The sequence below is a fragment of the Rana temporaria genome, chromosome 13, assembly GCF_905171775.1.
Source record: "Rana temporaria chromosome 13, aRanTem1.1, whole genome shotgun sequence".
Lineage (NCBI taxonomy): Eukaryota > Metazoa > Chordata > Amphibia > Anura > Ranidae > Rana > Rana temporaria.
Genome location: NC_053501.1, coordinates 68,960,728 through 68,980,846, shown reverse-complemented (window position 1 = coordinate 68,980,846; position 20,119 = coordinate 68,960,728).

Sequence of the window (20,119 nt, the reverse complement as noted above, 5' to 3'; positions counted from 1 at the left end):
GTTCATTATGGGGGATGTCTCCATTGTTTTTATTTCTAATATTAGTGTTTCTATATTTGGTTTTTAGTTTATTTTTATACTGTTGTTTTGTCCTGTTCTCACGTCTATTATTTTTATTTTTATTATTTTTGTTCTTATTTTCATTGGTGCTAATGGGACAGTTGTCAATATTTCGTACTGAGTGGTCTGATTGTGGGTAATTTGTGGAGGGGCTAGCGCCTCTATGTGTTCTTTCTTCTGAAGGTGGCATATTCTGCTCTCTCCTCCAGTTGAATTCACATCCTGATAAATAATCTTGTCTGTCTCTTTCAAATTTCCCTGACTTCCGAATAATCATTTCTGATTCAAATTCCATGATTTGCTCATTTATATTAGTATCCCATTCTGAGAACCCTTCTATTTCAATAAATGCGGCTAGCTCATCCTGTACATTGCTAATATCAATTTTTATATTTTCCATATTTCTTTCTCTTTGTTTTATGATCATTTCTAGCCATGTTTTATTATACTGACGCATTTTTATAACCCATTCTTGATGTAAATCATCGTCTAGAAAATTGACCAGTTTGTTAATCCTTAACCCTCTGGGGATTCTGTTGACTTCTAGATATTTTTGTAGCAAAATAATGTCCCACCATTGTGTCATTTCATCTTCTAACAGATGTTTCAACCTATAGAATGCAAATATCATTTTTTCTTTTCTAACCGATATACTGTCAATGTTCGTGTTCGTATCCTGTTCCTCTGGTTGTTGTTCATAGTTGTCAATACTGTTTAGGAAGCCTTTAGCTAGCGAAGCTCTTCTTAGTTGTCTTTCCTCTATGGACAGTACCATAATTAGTTTGGATCACAATTCATATATTTCTTTTCGACCCTTGGTACGCACTTGCACTAAATCCACATAGTTCCAAATATCTGGCAGCTGGAGTTCCCAAACGGAAAAAATAGCAAATATACAAGAACAAGTCTCCTGCGCTCTGATATTTTGTAGGGAGTGCTATGGGGTGGTGCGGTTCAATTAAAAGTTATCATCTAGAGTCTTTCAGCCCTCCTCAGAATCGTGGGTATTCATGAAGCTATAAAAGAGAAGAAAGAGAGCGGAGGGCGCACCGACCTCGTGTGATACTGATAAAAAATATTTATTCCAATAATAAAATCAATGGTTATACTCACAAAATTGGAGTTAAAAACAGGCTTTAAAAGTGAGTACAGCAGATGTCCAGCACCGTCTGTGGAACACGAATAATCGTTTGAACCAATCGGTAGATGTAAAAGCTGACGCGTTTCGGGGGCGTACCCCTTTCCTCAGAGCTAACGTGGTCTGCAGTGCTCCCTCGCCGTGGAGATAATGGGGCTATATATACACATCCACACACACATATGCACAGAAATACACGCCCACATAGGTGGGCCAGGCAGACCTATGTTGATAGGTTCATGTCAGGGTGTAAACCTCCCAGGTAGGAGGGGGGCGTTTTTTCAAGGACCACACCTCTAATATCCTCAGAGTACCAGTCCCTTAAATGAGGGTGGTCCCAAAGCAGTAATACAGTATATATAGTGTTATTTGGAACTGTCATTGCAAATGTATACTGACTGCCATCCTTAGCTAACAGTGCATATTTATTTGTTTAGTTAATTACTATATTACAGGCCGAGTGTGTGGAGGAAGGAGTACTCATATGCTTTACCCCTGTGTGGAGGAACAATAGGGACTTACCTGACTGTCCCTTTGTGCTTATCTCTACTGGATCAGTATACATGCTCCTCGTGAGTCTGCTGGAACGCACGCCAGCCATATAGGACAGCAGTGCGTTCCAGCAATTGATGCGCGCGCGCGCCGTACTGTTCGCGGCGCGCGTGCGCGCGCCGTACTGCGCATGCCGCAATCGCGATGTACCGCGCGCCGCGCACTGTATCAGTGAATCGTCTCCCTATGCGCAGAGCGGAGACTAACTGCTCCAAGCTCTGCAGTACAGGGACTGTGACGTCACTGCGACTCTATGGTAGCATTTTACCATGGAAGAAGGACCTCAATGTCTGCCCTCTAGTGGTGGAGGGTGCAAAGGACACTTATACTCCATGATAGTGAGATCCTGAAGGGAAATTACCTCAATGTCCACCCTCTAGTGGTTGGAGGGTGGAAAAGTGACATTAAAAACACATTAATTTTCCAGGTCAGTGCTTTTAGCCTAACTCCACAGAAAATTATATGGGGCTGCGTGCGAGGGGAAATACAGTAATATCACTGTATCAATAGTGATGTGCCTAGCTGTGCCCATGTACAGACACCCACATCTCACAAAGTGGCTAACATAGGGGGGACTGCAGACCATCAAGACATCTACATATCAACAAGATGCAATGTACAAATAAATAGTGACAAAAATCACTCAATGATGTTACATTAGTGCCCAACATGGTGTTTGCTAATTTGTTTCTAAAGCTACTATAATTGGAATTATTTTACATACTATGGTGTTAAATAGCTTAATGTATCTATCTACTCATACTAATATATTGAAGTTAAGTTAAGTTTAAGATGTATAATCATATGCATCAGGAACGAAAGGGGGAGGAAGCCCTAGTGATGGGGGAGGGGGACAAAAAAAGGCAGGAAGGATGTAATGTGATAATAGGTGGACTTGAATCAAGTCGACCTCTTTCGTTATTATCACAATGGTGTGCAGATACTCATGTCACAGTGTGCAGTTCGATCTCTTCATTTAACCCATTCGGGACCATACTGCCCAGGGTGAAGATCCAGTAGGCCTCTCTTTTACAGAGGATCTGGTATTTCTTCCCACTGTCCAAACCGTTTTGGATGGCTTCTATGCCAAACACTTTTAGGCCCTCCACTTCACTACCATGGGCTTCTTTAAAGTGTTTTGGTATAGAGCCTTTGTCTTTTTTAGTTAAAATACTACTCCTGTGCTCGTTCATCCTAGTTCTTAATTGACGTGATGTACGTCCCACATATAATAGGCCACATGGGCATATAATGCCGTATATCACAAAGGCAATTCCGCAATTGATGAACTGTTTAATCATGTGGCATCTTCCATCCACCCCGATGACATCTTTTTTCCTGTATTGCATATGTGTGCAATTGCCACAGGAGTTTACACCACATTTGTAGCTTCCTTTTTGATCAAAGATTGTGGTCCAGGGACTTTCCAATCCTTTATTTTTGTTGATGTTGATGTTTTTCTTTTTCTTCACCCTACTTGGGGCAACCATACTTCTTAGATCCTTCGGTCTTCTGAATACCAAATTGGGATGGGGAGGGATACAGGTCTTTAGAAATGGATCAGCTGCCCGGATTTTCCAGTTTCTTTTGAAGATTTTTTGAATAGTTGGGGCTCTGTTATTATATCTAGTGCAAAATCGTACTGTCTGGGTTTCGTTCTCCATGTATTTTACGTTTTTTTCACCTGTTGTCCCATCTTTCTCATAGAGCTGGAAATATTTTTGGAATGCTTCCTCAATATGTGATTCACCGTACCCTTTTTCCCTGAATTTTTCTCTTAGAATGATGCTTTGTGCTTCGTAATCTTCCTTTTGAGTGCAAGTTCGTTTAAGACGACAGAACTGTCCGAATGGTACATTTTTGATCCATCTTGGATGGTGTTGACTTGAGGCGTGTAAATATGAATTTCCTGCGCTTGGTTTAAAATGGGTCTTAGAGAGTATCTTACCGTTCTCTTCTGCCCTTAGCTCTAGGTCTAGAAATATCAGTGACAGAATTCTCACCGCTCCAGGTGAGCCTCGTGATGATCAGGGGTTGTTGAACCACCAGTATGGCCAACGTTTCGCACTGGCGTCAGTGCTTAGTCATGCTGACGCCAGTGCGAAACGTTGGCCATACTGATTTTTGTGGGCTTGCAGTGACTGTATGCACAGTTGAAAATAAAAGACATCTCTTTTAAAGAAAATTTTGGAGTGCGGCTGTCCAGCTTTTGTTCTTTTGTTTTTTGCTAGAAATATCAGTGACTCTTGGTCCACTACATATGTGAATGAAATTCCGAACGGGTTGTTATCACAATGTGTCAGGAAACCATCCAACTCTTTGTCGCTGCCATTCCATATAATTAGGATGTCATCTATGTAGCGGGAGTATAATATCAGGTTCTTTGCAAATGGGTTATTGGCCCATATGTATTTGGACTCCCAGTACCCCATAAATAGGTTTGCGTAACTGGGAGCAAACCTAGCCCCCATAGCAGTACCTCTTATCTGTCTGTAAAAGCAATCTAGGAAAGAGAAATAGTTGTGGGTGAGGGTGAACTCAATGCAGTCCCGAATAAATTGTGCTTGACGTGGGTTGAATTGATGTGCTTCTGCCAGGTAATATTCTATGGCTCTTAGCCCAAACTCATGTTGTATACATGTATACAGAGAAACCACATCCAGTGATAACCACCTGTATCCTCTTTCCCACTTGTATGAGGTGAGGATTTCTAAGGCGTGTCCTGAATCCTTGATGAAGGATGGTAGATTGGTCACTAGACTTTGCAAGAAGAAGTCTAGATAACATCCCAAATTGCTCGATAGACTATCGATTCCTGCAACAATCGGTCGACCCGGTGGTTTCTCTAAGCTCTTATGAATCTTTGGTATATGATAAAAATGTGGGACTACTGGGTGTTTGGAATACAGGAATTTGAATTCACTTTTTGTCAGGATCTTATCTAGTATAGCTCTTTCTAAAAGTTTCTTAAGATCCTTATTGTATAGTGTTGTCGGGTCCCATAACAGTCTCTCATAGGTGGTGGTATCTTCAATCAATCTATAAGCTTCTTCCAAATATTGTTCTCTATCTTGTATAACAAGGCCACCACCCTTATCAGCCTTTCTTATTATAATGTCTGAGTTGTTTTTCAGGCTATTTAGTGGTGCTTCGAGGTCTATGGTAGAGTTCTTTTTGCCTTTCTGGCTACTTTTTCCACAGACTTTTTTGAATTCTTTCAGGACAACCTCATAGAAAGTGGATATGAAGTTGCCCTTGTTCCAGTAGGGATAGAAGCTTGACTTGGCCCTAAAGTTTGTATCAATTATAGGCTCTTCTCCTGTTGTAACAAGAGGTTCGTTTTGAGACCCCCCCGTTCCTTCATTGTACAGTTCTTCCAATATTTCTAGTATATCTTCCTCCAGTGGCTCTTCCTCACATGATGTACTAGTGTCATCCAAAAGCTCACTGGGTATACCATTGATTTCTTTGAGCCTAAAGAACCGCTTCACCGTAAGGTTGCGTATGAATTTGTTGAGATCAATAAATAGTTCAAAAAGGTTTGGGACTCTCTAAGACCCATTTTAAACCAAGCGCAGGAAATTCATATTTACACGCCTCAAGTCAACACCATCCAAGATGGATCAAAAATGTACCATTCGGACAGTTCTGTCGTCTTAAACGAACTTGCACTCAAAAGGAAAATTACGAAGCACAAAGCATCATTCTAAGAGAAAAATTCAGGGAAAAAGGGTACGGTGAATCACATATTGAGGAAGCATTTCAAAAATATTTCCAGCTCTATGAGAAAGATGGGACAACAGGTGAAAAAACCGTAAAATACATGGAGAACGAAACCCAGACAGTACGATTTTGCACTAGATATAATAACAGAGCCCCAACTATTCAAAAAATCTTCGTCAATTAAGAACTAGGATGAACGAGCACAGGAGTAGTATTTTAACTAAAAAAGACAAAGGCTCTATACCAAAACACTTTAAAGAAGCCCATGGTAGTGAAGTGGAGGGCCTAAAAGTGTTTGGCATAGAAGCCATCCAAAACGGTTTGGACAGTGGGAAGAAATACCAGATCCTCTGTAAAAGAGAGGCCTACTGGATCTTCACCCTGGGCAGTATGGTCCCGAATGGGTTAAATGAAGAGATCGAACTGCACACTGTGACATGAGTATCTGCACACCATTGTGATAATAACGAAAGAGGTCGACTTGATTCAAGTCCACCTATTATCACATTACATCCTTCCTGCCTTTTTTTGTCCCCCTCCCCCATCACTAGGGCTTCCTCCCCCTTTCGTTCCTGATGCATATGATTATACATCTTAAACTTAACTTAACTTCAATATATTAGTATGAGTAGATAGATACATTAAGCTATTTAACACCATAGTATGTAAAATAATTCCAATTATAGTAGCTTTAGAAACAAATTAGCAAACACCATGTTGGGCACTAATGTAACATCATTGAGGGATTTTTGTCACTATTTATTTGTACATTGCATCTTGTTGATATGTAGATGTCTTGATGGTCTGCAGTCCCCCCTATGTTAGCCACTTTGTGAGATGTGGGTGTCTGTACATGGGCACAGCTAGGCACATCACTATTGATACAGTGATATTACTGTATTTCCCCTCGCACGCAGCCCCATATAATTTTCTGTGGAGTTAGGCTAAAAGCACTGACCTGGAAAATTAATGTGTTTTTAATGTCACTTTTCCACCCTCCAACCACTAGAGGGTGGACATTGAGGTAATTTCCCTTCAGGATCTCACTATCATGGAGTATAAGTGTCCTTTGCACCCTCCACCACTAGAGGGCAGACATTGAGGTCCTTCTTCCATGGTAAAATGCTACCATAGAGTCGCAGTGACGTCACAGTCCCTGTACTGCAGAGCTTGGAGCAGTTAGTCTCCGCTCTGCGCATAGGGAGACGATTCACTGATACAGTGCGCGGCGCGCGGTACATCGCGATTGCGGCGCGCGCAGTACGGCGCGCGCACGCGCGCCGCGAACAGTACGGCGCGCGCGCGCGCATCAATTGCTGGAACGCACTGCTGTCCTATATGGCTGGCGTGCGTTCCAGCAGACTCACGAGGAGCATGTATACTGATCCAGTAGAGATAAGCACAAAGGGACAGTCAGGTAAGTCCCTATTGTTCCTCCACACAGGGGTAAAGCATATGAGTACTCCTTCCTCCACACACTCGGCCTGTAATATAGTAATTAACTAAACAAATAAATATGCACTGTTAGCTAAGGATGGCAGTCAGTATACATTTGCAATGACAGTTCCAAATAACACTATATATACTGTATTACTGCTTTGGGACCACCCTCATTTAAGGGACTGGTACTCTGAGGATATTAGAGGTGTGGTCCTTGAAAAAACGCCCCCCTCCTACCTGGGAGGTTTACACCCTGACATGAACCTATCAACATAGGTCTGCCTGGCCCACCTATGTGGGCGTGTATTTCTGTGCATATGTGTGTGTGGATGTGTATATATAGCCCCATTATCTCCACGGCGAGGGAGCACTGCAGACCACGTTAGCTCTACCGATTGGTTCAAACGATTATTCGTGTTCCACAGACGGTGCTGGACATCTGCTGTACTCACTTTTAAAGCCTGTTTTTAACTCCAATTTTGTGAGTATAACCATTGATTTTATTATTGGAATAAATATTTTTTATCAGTATCACACGAGGTCGGTGCGCCCTCCGCTCTCTTTCTTCTCTTTTATAGCTTCATGAATACCCACGATTCTGAGGAGGGCTGCAAGACTCTAGATGATAACTTTTAATTGAACCGCACCACCCCATAGCACTCCCTACAAAATATCAGAGCGCAGGAGACTTGTTCTTGTATATGACTGAGTAATTGTCATACAAAATGTGAGAGCACTGAAAGCTGAAAATTGGATTGGTTAGGAAGGGGGTTTAAGGTAAGGTGACCTGATTTTTTAAATGAAATCCGAGGACATATTTTTTTAAATTATTTGCAAAAGGTAAACTCTTTTATAAACATATTTTCCTCAAATGATATATGCAGTGTATGTGGTACGTGTTTATGGAATGATTGTACGATATATACATTATTTCTCACATTTCGTCCATAAATAAAGATTAAAAAAAAAGATGCTGCTTAGAATTTATTTGAGGTATGACTGCCAAATGTAATGAGGATAATACAGAGAAAAAAACAAGTGCAGAGTTCAGGAGTGCACTACATAAAGAATGCAGGGCTCAGCTGTGCCCATTTGTGCACCCTGACCAATACCCAGCAATGCAGACTCACCAGTACCCCCCCCCCCCACCACACTTTCACCTCATGGTCACTCACCAATCAATGTTGATAACATATGGTAGGTGGCGATCGGCTGCTCTTCAGTGTCCCCGGTGGGCGGGATCTCCCTGGGGCTTGTAGTTCTCTTCCTTAAGCCCTGTACATATGACCAGTTTTCCTGCCAGGAAAACTGCCAAGAGAGCTTTTGGCCAGGAAAACTGGACGTGTGTATGCTTCCTGCTCTCCATTTTCCTGTCGGGATTCCCTGCGTTTTTTTCCCCACCAGATCTACTACTTTCCTATGGGAAACACTGCGAGGCAGTGCCGATGGAGCATACACACGGCGGGGATTCCCGGCTAAAGCTCCATGGCAGTTTTCCTGCTGGGTTCTCGGCTTTCCCCTCGGCTTTCTCGGCGGACTTTCCACCAGAGTACGACCGTGACATGGCCACTCCACCAGAGTGCGACTGTGACATGGCCACTCCACCAGAGTGTGACCGTGACATGGCCACTCCACCAGAGTGCCACTTCCACACAGAGAATCCACCAGCATGCGACGTTCACGTTGATACTCCACCAAAATTCCAGGGGAATGTCTCCAGTGAAGATGGGGGCAAGGATAGGCATATACTAGTGGTAGGGGATTCAGTAATTGGAAGGATACAGAGGGCAATCTGTCACAAAGACCGGTATCGCCGGACAGTATGTTGTTTACAGGGCGCTCGGGGTTAGGAACATTGGGCCAAATTCTCAAAAAGTCTGCCTAACTTAAATTTCAGCAGTTAAGTTACACTGACTTAAAATTTCTACCTAAGTGCCCGATCGTCAAAGCACTTAGGTAGAAATTTCAGGCCGTGTAACTTAAGTGCCGCCGTCGTAAGGCGGTCCTCCTCTCCTGGGGGCGTTTAAAATTTAAATGAGGCGCGCTCCCGCGCCGGCCGTACTGCGCATGCGTGTGATGTAATTTTCCCGACGTGCAGCGCGCGAACGTAATTAACGCCGGGCGGCTTTGAGAATTTCGACGGGACACTAAAGTTGCGACGGGTGAAAAAAAAAGACGCGCCGGGAAAACAAATAATTATAAAAAAAAATGACAGCGTCGCTCAGCATGCATTCCTGAGAGGGAGAACTCCATGCCAATTTTCAAAGAAAAAAACGGCATGGGTTCCCCCCCAGGAGCATACCAGGCCCTTAGGTCTGGTATGGGTTGTAAGGAGACCCCCCCACACCGAAAAATTGACGTAGGGGGTCCCCCTACAATCCATACCAGACCCGTATCCAAAGCACGCTACCCGGCCGGTCAGGAATGGGAGTGGGGACGAGCGAGCGTCCCCCCCCCCTCCTGAGCCGTGCCAGGCCGCATGCCCTCAACATGGGGGGGTTGGGTGCTCTGGGGCAGGGGGGCGCACTGCGGGCCCCCCCACCCCAGAGCACCCTGTCCCCATGTTGATGAGGACAGGACCTCTTCCCGACAACCCTTGCCATTGGTTGTCGGGGTCTGTGGGCGGGGGCTTATCGGAATCTGGGAGTCCCCTTTAATAAGGGGGCCCCCAGATACCGGCCCCCCACCCTAAGTGAATGGATATGGGGTACATCGTACCCCTATCCATTCACCTGGAGGCAAAAAGTAAAAGTTAGTAAACACACAACACAAGGCTTTTTAAAATAATTTATTATTCTGCTCCGGATGCCCCCCCTGTCTTCGTTATTAGCTCAATTACCAGGGGGGGCTTCTTCTTCCACTCTCCGGGGGTCTTCTCCGCTCTCCGGGGGGGGGTTCTTCTTCCGCTCTCCGGGGGGGGCTTCTCCGGACTCCGGGGGGCTTCTTCCATCTTCTCCCCTCTTCCGCTGTTGACTCGGCGAACCCCGGTTCTTCTGCAGCTCTCCGGTGCCTTCTTCTTCAGCGCTGGCTGCCTGCTATGTTTGTGTGTTAGCTCAATTAGTAACAGGCAGCCGGCGCGGTCTTCTGTGACGTCAGGGTCTTCTGTTCTTCTCCCCTCTTCCGATGTTGACTCGTCGCCTGTTGTCGCTGTAATGATGGAAGCGCGCCTTGCATCACATTTATATAGGCATCACCGTCCCATCATGCTCCGGCAGGTACCCACGTGGTGGGTGCACGTGGGTAGGCACCCACCACGTGGGTACCTACCGGAGCATGATGGGACGGTGATGCCTATATAAATGTGATGCAAGGCGCGCTTCCATCATTACAGCGACAACAGGCGACGAGTCAACATCGGAAGAGGGGAGAAGAACAGAAGACCCTGACGTCACAGAAGACTGCGCCGGCTGCCTGTTACTAATTGAGCTAACACACAAACATAGCAGGCAGCCAGCGCTGAAGAAGAAGGCACCGGAGAGCTGCAGAAGAACCGGGGTTCGCCGAGTCAACAGCGGAAGAGGGGAGAAGATGGAAGAAGCCCCCCGGAGTCCGGAGAAGCCCCCCCCGGAGAGCGGAAGAAGAAACCCCCCCCCCCGGAGAGCGGAGAAGACCCCCGGAGAGTGGAAGAAGAAGCCCCCCCTGGTAATTGAGCTAATAACGAAGACAGGGGGGGCATCCGGAGCAGAATAATAAATTATTTTAAAAAGCCTTGTGTTGTGTGTTTACTAACTTTTACTTTTTGCCTTCAGGTGAATGGATAGGGGTACGATGTACCCCATATCCATTCACTTAGGGTGGGGGGCCGGTATCTGGGGGCCCCCTTATTAAAGGGGACTCCCAGATTCCGATAAGCCCCCGCCCGCAGACCCCGACAACCAATGGCAAGGGTTGTCGGGAAGAGGTCCTGTCCTCATCAACATGGGGACAGGGTGCTCTGGGGTGGGGGGGCCCGCAGTGCGCCCCCCTGCCCCAGAGCACCCAACCCCCCCATGTTGAGGGCATGCGGCCTGGCACGGCTCAGGAGGGGGGGGGACGCTCGCTCGTCCCCACTCCCATTCCTGACCGGCCGGGTAGCGTGCTTTGGATACGGGTCTGGTATGGATTGTAGGGGGACCCCCTACGTCGAATTTTCGGCGGAGGGGGGTCTCCTTACAACCCATACCAGACCTAAGGGCCTGGTATGCTCCTGGGGGGGAACCCATGGCGGTTTTGAATTTAAAAATTGCAGTGGAGTTCTCCCTCAGGAATGCATACCAAATGCCGTCGCTGGAATGGGCCTTTACAATGTGTGACTAACTTTCCACATTATAAAACCAGCCCTAGTTTTGCGCAGGCAAATTCGGAACTTACGCAGAAATCACAGTGCTGAAATGCTTTGAAAATCTGCTTAAGTCCTCATTTGCATACGCAAAGCTGCATTTCAATGAGAAATGCCCCCAGTGGCGGATGCGGTACTGCATCCTAAAATCTGACCGTGTAAGTGTCTTACACATGTCAGATTTTCTGCCTAACTTTGGAAAAAGCCTTTTGAGAATCGTTTCCAAAGTTAGGCACAGGGATACGCAGGCTGAACAGCAGTTAAGTCTGCGTATCTCTTTTGAGAATCAGGCCCACTGTATATTGCATGGACAGATTGTTGGATGGGGCTGGAGTGGACCCAGCTGTCATGGTATATATGGCTGTCATGGTATGCTCTATGGACATTACCCATGATTAAGTCACGTGGCAAGTGACGATACGCGTGGGGGAGGAGCCTGCCATATGAGACCTGTCGGAAGTTCCCGAGTGAGGATCTCTACAATTCGTTACTGAGCGGCTTTCACAAAGAGGGGGAAAATCGTGAGTGTATCAGCGCACAGCGCCTCTGATTCTGCTTTGGAGCTTTGCAGCATTACACTATTGTGTGTTTCTTTCTCTCCCTCATATATTTCACACCCTGCCATGATTTGTGGGGAGTGGATCTGAAGTAACTGCATTGCATATTATTCAACAAGGCTGTGTGGTATCATCACACTGAAGCGGGTCTAAATCCATTTGTAGTGCTTAATAGCCATCCTAGCACTGGCGTAGGAAGGGGGGGGGGCAGGGGGTGCTGTGGCCCCGGGCGCGACATTTAGGGGGGCGACTTTCCGTGCCTCCTCCTTTTTTAATTTCCCGTGTCACCGCGACACGGATGTCCGGAGCGGCCAGCGGCCACCATGTGTAATGTCCAGCGCTCTGTGATTGGGCATATGGGGGTCATGTGAGGAGTGGGGCTGGAAGTCCCGCCTCCGCACATGACCGCCATACGTCCAATCGAAGAGCGCCGGGAAAGTCTGAAAATGGCGGCGGCCGGCAGGAGACGTCAGGCACTGAAAGTGTGAGCCGCCGGCGCCGTCTTCCCCTCCGCTCTGGTGCGCTGCGGTACGGCGCTGCCACTGTGTGGAGGGAGTTGCAGCATGGAGCGGGCTGCGGATGGATGGTGCTGGCGGCCGGCGGGGAAGAGAGTCGGGACTCCGTCCGAAGCAGTTCTGCACATCCAGTGCTGGGGTCCTGTCCGTCCTGACTCCTGAGGAGAGTCCTGGAGGAGTCTCTGGAGAAGAGCAGACAAAGGTAAGGAGGACTCAGAGGATGGACTTCTACTGTAGGAGTTAGGTGGGTCAGTGTAGGTGTCAGTGTCAGTGCAGGGGTCAGTGCAGGGGTCAGTGTCAGTGCAGGGGTCAGTGTCAGTGCAGGTGTCGGGTCAGTGTCAGTGCAGGGGTCAGTGCAGGGGTCAGTGTCAGTGCAGGTGTCGGGTCAGTGTCAGTGCAGGGGTCAGTGTCAGTGCAGGTGTCGGGTCAGTGCAGGGGTCAGTGTCAGTGCAGGTGTCGGGTCAATGCAGGGGTCCGTGTCAGTGCAGGTGTCGGGTCAGTGCAGGGGTCAGTGCATGGGTCCGTGTCAGTGCAGGGGTCAGTGTCAGTGCAAGGGTCAGTGTCAGTGCAGGTGTCAGGTCAGGTGTCGGTGTTGGGTCAGTGTAGGTGTCAGTGTAGGGGTCAGGTCAGTGTAGGTGTCAGTGCAGGGGTCAGTGTCAGTGCAGGTGTCGGGTCAGTGTCAGTGCAGGGGTCAGTGTCAGTGCAGGGGTCAGGTCAGTGCAGGTGTCAGTGTAGGTGTTGGGTCAGTGTAGGTGTCAGTGTAGGGGTCAGGTCAGTGTAGGTGTAGGTGTCAGTGCAGGGGTCAGTGTCAGTGCAGGGGTCAGTGTCAGTGCAGGTGTCAGGGTCAGTGCAGGTGTCAGTGTAGGTGTTGGGTCAGTGCAGGTGTCAGTGTAGGTGTTGGGTCAGTGTAGGGGTCAGGTCAGTGCAGGTGTCAGTGCAGGGGTCAGTGCCAGTGTAGGGGTCAGGTCAGTGTCAGTGCATGTGTCAGTGTCAGTGCAGGTGTCAGTGTAGGTGTTGGGACAGTGCAGGGGTCAGTGCAGGGGTCAGTGCAGGGGTCAGTGCAGGTGTCAGTGCAGGGGTCAGTGTAGGGGTCAGTGTCAGTGCAGGGGTCAGTGCAGGTGTCAGTGTAGGGGTCAGGTCAGTGTCAGTGTAGGGGTCAGGTCAGTGTCAGTGTAGGTGTCAGTGTAGGTGTTTTAAAAAAAGCTCCAAAATATTTAAGTCCCCCACGTTTATGCACATATAAACGTGGATGATTATATAAGGGGGGGGGCAAAAAAAAAATTCGCCCCGGGCGCCCATGACTCTGGTTACGCCACTGCATCCTAGGCTGTGTTGGTTTGATTGCACTGACATTCACTTTCTGCTGATTAAACACGCACTGTTAACCCTTCAGAGCAATATCCATTCAAATATAGGGACGGTTATTGGAAACCTTATGCAGTCGATGCTATTTTGATTTTATCACATTTGTTTGCGGTGATAACAATACCGAGTTCACTCATCAGTATTAGCAATTTTTGTTTGTTTTTTATCACATTTGGCATCTGATCTTTTGTAGTAGATATCACATTAATTAGTTGTTTTTAGCGCATATGTACATTATTTACATGGTATATATTGGTACCAATGACAAAGTTAGAGAAAGATGGAGCGCCCTACAAAATTATTTCAGGGACTTAGGGGCTATATTGAAGAAAAGGTCCCCCAAGGCAATATTTTCAGAAATACTGCCTGTACCTCGAGCCACGCCAGAGAGGCAGCAGGAGCTTATGGTACTTAACAAATGGCTGAGGGACTGGTGCAGGGAGGAGGGGTTTGGTTTCATGGAGAACTGGAGTGACTTTTCGGTAAATTACCGGCTCTATAGTAGGGACGGACTGCACTTAAATGAGCAGGGTGCGGCTCTATTGGGAGAGAAGGGGACCAAAAAGCTGGAAGAAATTCAGGTTGATGCTCCACCAGAATGTGAAGCTCACATTTTGAACCCACCAAAATGTGACTCTCAAGCTGAGACTCACCCAGAATGTGACATTCAAGATGAGACTCCACCAAAATGCCTGAGGAACCTTGGGAACATCTCCTCCAGTGAAGATGGGGGCAAAGTTACAGCACAAAACAGGAAGATACTGGTGGTAGGGGACTCAATAATTAGAAGGACAGAGAGGGAAATCTGTCACAAAGACTGCTATTACCGAACAGTATGCTCTTGATCGTGACATTGTACATCAGATGGACAAATTGTTGGATGGGGCTGTTGAGAACCCAGCTGTCATGATACTTATTGGAACTAATGACAAAGTTAGAGGAAGATGGGGCGCCCTAAAAAAATTATTTCAGGGACTTAGGGGCTATATTGAAGAAAAGTAATTCCATGGCAGTATTTTCAGAAATACTGCCTGTACCTCGAGCCACACCAGAGAGGCAGCAAGAGCTTAGGGAGCTCAACATGTGACTGAGGAACTACTGCAGGGAGGAGGGGTTTGGCTTAATGCCGAACTGGGCTGACTTTTTAGTCGGTTACCATCTTTATAGCCCTGATGGATTGCACCTAAATGGGAGGGGTGCAGATTTTTTGGGAATAAAGATGGCCAGAACGTTGAAAACATTTTTAAACTAGGAGATGAGGAGGAGGGATCAGACGATGATTTGCTAGTGAACATGAGGGAGAAGATCTTTAATCAAGCCATCATCACCGGAGTCTACTACGTCATGACTCTCTTGAAAGATTCTCATCAGCACCTAAGAAAAAAACAAAAACATACTTGGGGGGCACACACTAAAAGTGCTATACATCTAAGATGGTGCTACTATAAGACCAAAAACAGTACAAAACGATTATAGCGCACACATACAAAAATTACATTTATCCTGCAAAGCTAGTTAAATACACCTGAACATATTCAAAAATACGGGGGTTTGGTCACACTATATGGTCATATAGTGCTAAGCCCACTTACTGCGACAAAGTACCCCAAATTAGTGGGTCCTACCCTGTCAATAGAATGAAAGAACCTGTGTCTCAACCATGGGAGATAAACTCCTCTATGTGGGGGAACTGAAGAGATTCCTCCTATGCACTGGTGGCCACTAATATGAGGTAATGAAGAGGGGGAGGGGAGTACCTGTCTTCAAGAGAGCAATACCACCAGCTATCTTCACCAACAGGAGTGCCACATTATATTTTCAGCATAGTTCAAGTTTTGTGTGTGGGGATAGAGTGTTATAAGACTCAGTGGAAAGTCTGAGGAACCCTCCCAGGGACCAGGTATGGCTGTACTAACACAGGTCCCTACACTGGTGGCAGCCGCCACTTCAGTAACCGGAGGGTCTTCCCATCAGCCCTCAATTTTTTTTCATTTTTGGAACTTCTGAATCACCATCAATGTAATTGGACAAACAAGACAATTGACTGTTCCTAGAAGAAGACTCAACAAAAAGTCTGAGGAACCCTCCCAGGGACCAGGTACGGCTGTACCAACACAGGTCCCTACACTGGTGGCGGCTGCCACTCCAGCAACAGGAGGGTCTACCCATCAGCCCTCAATTTTTTTTCGTTTTTGGAACTTCTGAATCACCATCAATGTAATTGGACAAACAAGACAATTGACTGTTCCTAGAAGACTCAACAAAAAGTCTGAGGAACCCTCCCAGGGACCAGGTACGGCTGTACCAACACAGGTCCCTACACTGGTGGCGGCTGCCACTCCAGCAACAGGAGGGTCTTCCCATCAGCCTCTATTTAGCTTTCTGCAGCATCTGCAGAAGCTGTAAGGTTCGACAATACATCACCCAAACCTAATCACCTGTAAAAAAAAGTGCCTGAGATGTTAGTAGTAAACAGCCTGCTAGGCCCAGATGCGGAACCTAACCAAGTCCTCCAAAATCTGCCTCATATCCAAGAGTTGCCAAGAGTGTAAATGTAGACATTGAGCTCTAAGTTTAATCAAAAATATCACATTCTAAAGGGAAAGGTAGAACAAGGGGGGAGTATGGAAGAGGGAGAGAGGGAGGAAAAGGGGGGTGAAAGAAAGGTTGGAGGAAGAAGGGGGGGTGAAGATTGGGGGAACCCCCACCCCTTCCTTACCCCCAACCCCCCCTTTCCTTTCTCTATCCCTCTTCCATACTCCCCCTTCCTCTTGTTCTACTGTTCCCTTTAGAAAGTAATATATTTGATTAACCTTAAAGCTTAATGTCTACATTTACACTCTTGGCAACTCTTGGATATGAGGCAACTTTTGGAGGACTTGGTTCAGTTCCCTCCCGGGCCTAGCAGGCTGTTTACCACCAACATATCAGGCACTTTTTTGCAGGTAAAATGTTTGATCGATGTATTGTTGATCAACAGTAAGTAATTGATTAGGTTGTGAAGTTTGGAGGTCGGTAGGCTTTTGAGGTGTGTGTGACCGGCTAAAGGGGGAGGTTGGAGGCTGGTATGTTTTTGAGAAATGTGTTGGACTGACTATGAGGGGAGGTTGGAGGCCGGTATATTTTTGAGGCGTGTGTTGGACCAACTATGAGTGTAGGTTGGAGGCTGGTATGTTTTTGAGGCGTGTGTTGGACCGCATATGAGGGAAGGTTGGAGGCCGGTATGTTTTTGAGGCATGTGTTGGACGGTCTATGAGGGGAGGTTAAAGGCCGGTATGTTTTTAAGGTGTGTGTTGGACTGGCTATGAGGGGAGGTTGGAGGCCGGTATGTTTTTAAGGTGTATGTTGGACCGTCTATAAGGGGAGGTTGGGGACTGGTATGTTTTTAAGGCGTGTGTTGGACCGGCTATGAGGGGAGGTTAAAGGCCGGTATGTTTTTAAGGCGTGTGTTGGACTGGCTATGAGGGGAGGTTGGAGGCCGGTATGTTTTTAAGGCGTGTGTTGGACCGGCTATAAGGGGAGGTTGGAGGCAGGTATGTTTTTAAGGCGTGTATTGGACTGGCTATGAGGGGAGGTTTGGGGCCGGTATGTTTTTAAAGCATTAGTTGGACCGGCTATGAGGGGAGGATGGAGGCTGGTATGTTTTTGAGGCGTGTTTTATTACAGGAGTGTTATATATTGTAGATTAGGATAAGTTTGTGTGTTTTGGAGTGTTATATACTGTATACAGTTACACCTGACTACAGGACAGGATCAGATTATCTCTCTCTCTGTGTACAGTGTCTCACTCTCTGCTCCTTTAGCCCCGTGATCATGCCCAGGCCCAGTCTGCACTGGCTGCTCTACTAAGTGGTGGGGAAGCAGGGAAGTGTGACTGTCCAATGCAGAGCAGAGTGGCGACTGTCACAACTGGGAAAATCATTCAGGACATTCAATCTATGTTCAGGTGAGGCCCACGGTCGTCACTGAGACGGACGGTGCTGCTTAGCTAAGTTATTAGCTTACCCGTCTGGTCCATCAGGCCGTGCTCTCTGAGTGGTGGGAAACCGGAAATTACGGTTTCACAAAAAAGTCCCGCCTACCATCCTCTGGACCCGCCAATCACAAACAAGTAACAGGCTGGAATGAATCAATTAATGTAGAGTGGGGAGTGTTTACACTCCCAAGACCGCCCAATGAAGCTTTTTAGCTGAAATCACCTGATTGCAACAGTCAAGCTTCTAATGGACAGCTCAGTGTCCGGCGCCTGGACACTCTTAACCACTTAAGCCCTGGAAAAAAATTTCCCCTTCCGGACCAGAGTACTTTATGCGACACGATACGTCACTTTAACTGACAATTGCGCAGTCATGCGACATGGCACCCAAACCAAAATTGACGTCCTTTTTTTCCCACAAATAGAGCTTTCTTTTGGTGGTATTTGATCACCTCTGTTATTTAATTTTTTTGCGCTATAAACAAAAGAAGAGCAACAATTTTTAAAACAAATCTATATTTTTTACTTTTTACTATAATAAATATTTCCCCCGAAAAATATATAAAAAAAAATTTGTTTTCCTCAGTTTACAGCCAATATGGATTCTTCTACATATTTTTGGTAAAAAAAAAATCGCAATAAGCGTATATTGATTGTTTTGCGCAAAAGTTATAGCGTCTACAAAATAGGGGATAGATTTATGGCATTTTTATTAATGTTTTTCTTTTACTAGTAATGGCGGCGATCTGCGATTATCATGACTGCGACATTATGGTGGACACATCGGACACTTTTGACACTATTTTCGGACCATTTCATTTATACAGCGATCATCGCTATAAAAATGCACTGATTACTGTGTAAATGACACTGGCAGGGAAGGGGTTAAACACTAGGGGGTGATCAAGGGGTTAAGTGTGTCCTAGGGAGTGACTCTAACTGTGGGGGAATGGGCTACCACTGACATGACAGCGATCACTGTTCCCGATGACATGATCCCTGTCATGTCAATAGGCAGAACAGGGAAATGTCTTGTTTACATAGAGAAAGCAGCGGGCACGCTAGCAGCCAAATTAAAAGGGGATGTAAAGGGGGGTGGTGCCTGAGCGCCCCCCTATTGACGGATCGCCAGAGAGAAAAGCGCTATACAAGTTCAATGCTGAGTATATATTAGCGGTGGAATAAAGAATGAAGCAAATGTGTGGTATGTTTGAGGAAGAAATTAAAGCGGATCTCCACCCTAAAGTGAAGTCGCGCTGATCGGCACCCTCCCCCCTCCGGTGTCACATTTGACACCTTTCAGGGGGGAGGGGGGTGCAGATACCTGTCTAAAGACAGGTATTTGCACCCACTTCCAGCCACACGTCACGGGCAAAAGACGGGTTTTTCCTGACATCCCGTCCGTCCCCCGTTGTGTGCTGGGAACACTCGGCTCCCAGCACACAGCGGGAGCCAATCGGCGGGCGCAGCGCGACTCGCGCGTGCACCGTAGGGAACCGGGCAGTGAAGCCGGAGCGCTTCACTTCCTGGTTTCCTCACCGTGGATGGAAGGGGGAGCAGCAGGGTGACGAGCGATCGCTCATCCTCTGCTGCGGACGCCGCTGGACTCCAGGACAGGTAAGTGTCCTAATATTAAAAGTCAGCAGCTGCAGTATTTGTAGCTGCTGGCTTTTAATAATTTTTTTTGAGCGCACATCCGCTTTAAAATGTTCCCACATAACAAATAGGACAAAATAAGTGAAAAAGTGTTGGACTAGAGTTGAGAAACACTGACTTAGATTTCCCTGAAAGAAAGTGATGTCATCGTTCTTCCGGCGCCATCTTTGTTGAAGGCAATAGCCGGAGTTTCGCCAGAATCGGCGACCCATCAGAATGTGTAACGGAAGTGATGTTCCGTCGACGCCACCTTGCTACACCCGACACTCGGACACAGTAAACATACAGGGAGAAGGCGGGAAGCGGACATCTTGTTACACCCAATGGAGTTATACATTTCACTGTTATTTTTAACAGTAAACTCAGCTTATATCGTGAAATACAGTACAGTGGAACCTCGGATTATGAGCATAATCTGTTCCAGGAGAATGCTTGTAATCCAAAGTACTCGCATATCAAAGCGAGTTTCCCCATTGAAGTCAATGGAAACAAAAATAATTTGTTCCACATTGACTTCAATGGCATGCAATACCACATGTGGCCAGAGGTGGGGGGGCGGAAAGCCTTGGAAACAGCCAGAAAGGCCAGAGGACAGCTCGGCTGACCTCGGCAAACTTTGGAAAGGTGCGGGAACAGAGTATTTCCGTGTCTTTTCAAACGGCGCCGTTCGGCTCGGCCCCCCCCCCCCACCTCAGGTCAAATGCGGTACTGCACACGCTTTGGCCTGAATCCTGCTCGTTTTGCGAGACAGCACTCGCAAACCGAGTTATAATTTTTAAAACTACAGTGCTCGTATTGCGAAAGACTCGTTAATCACGT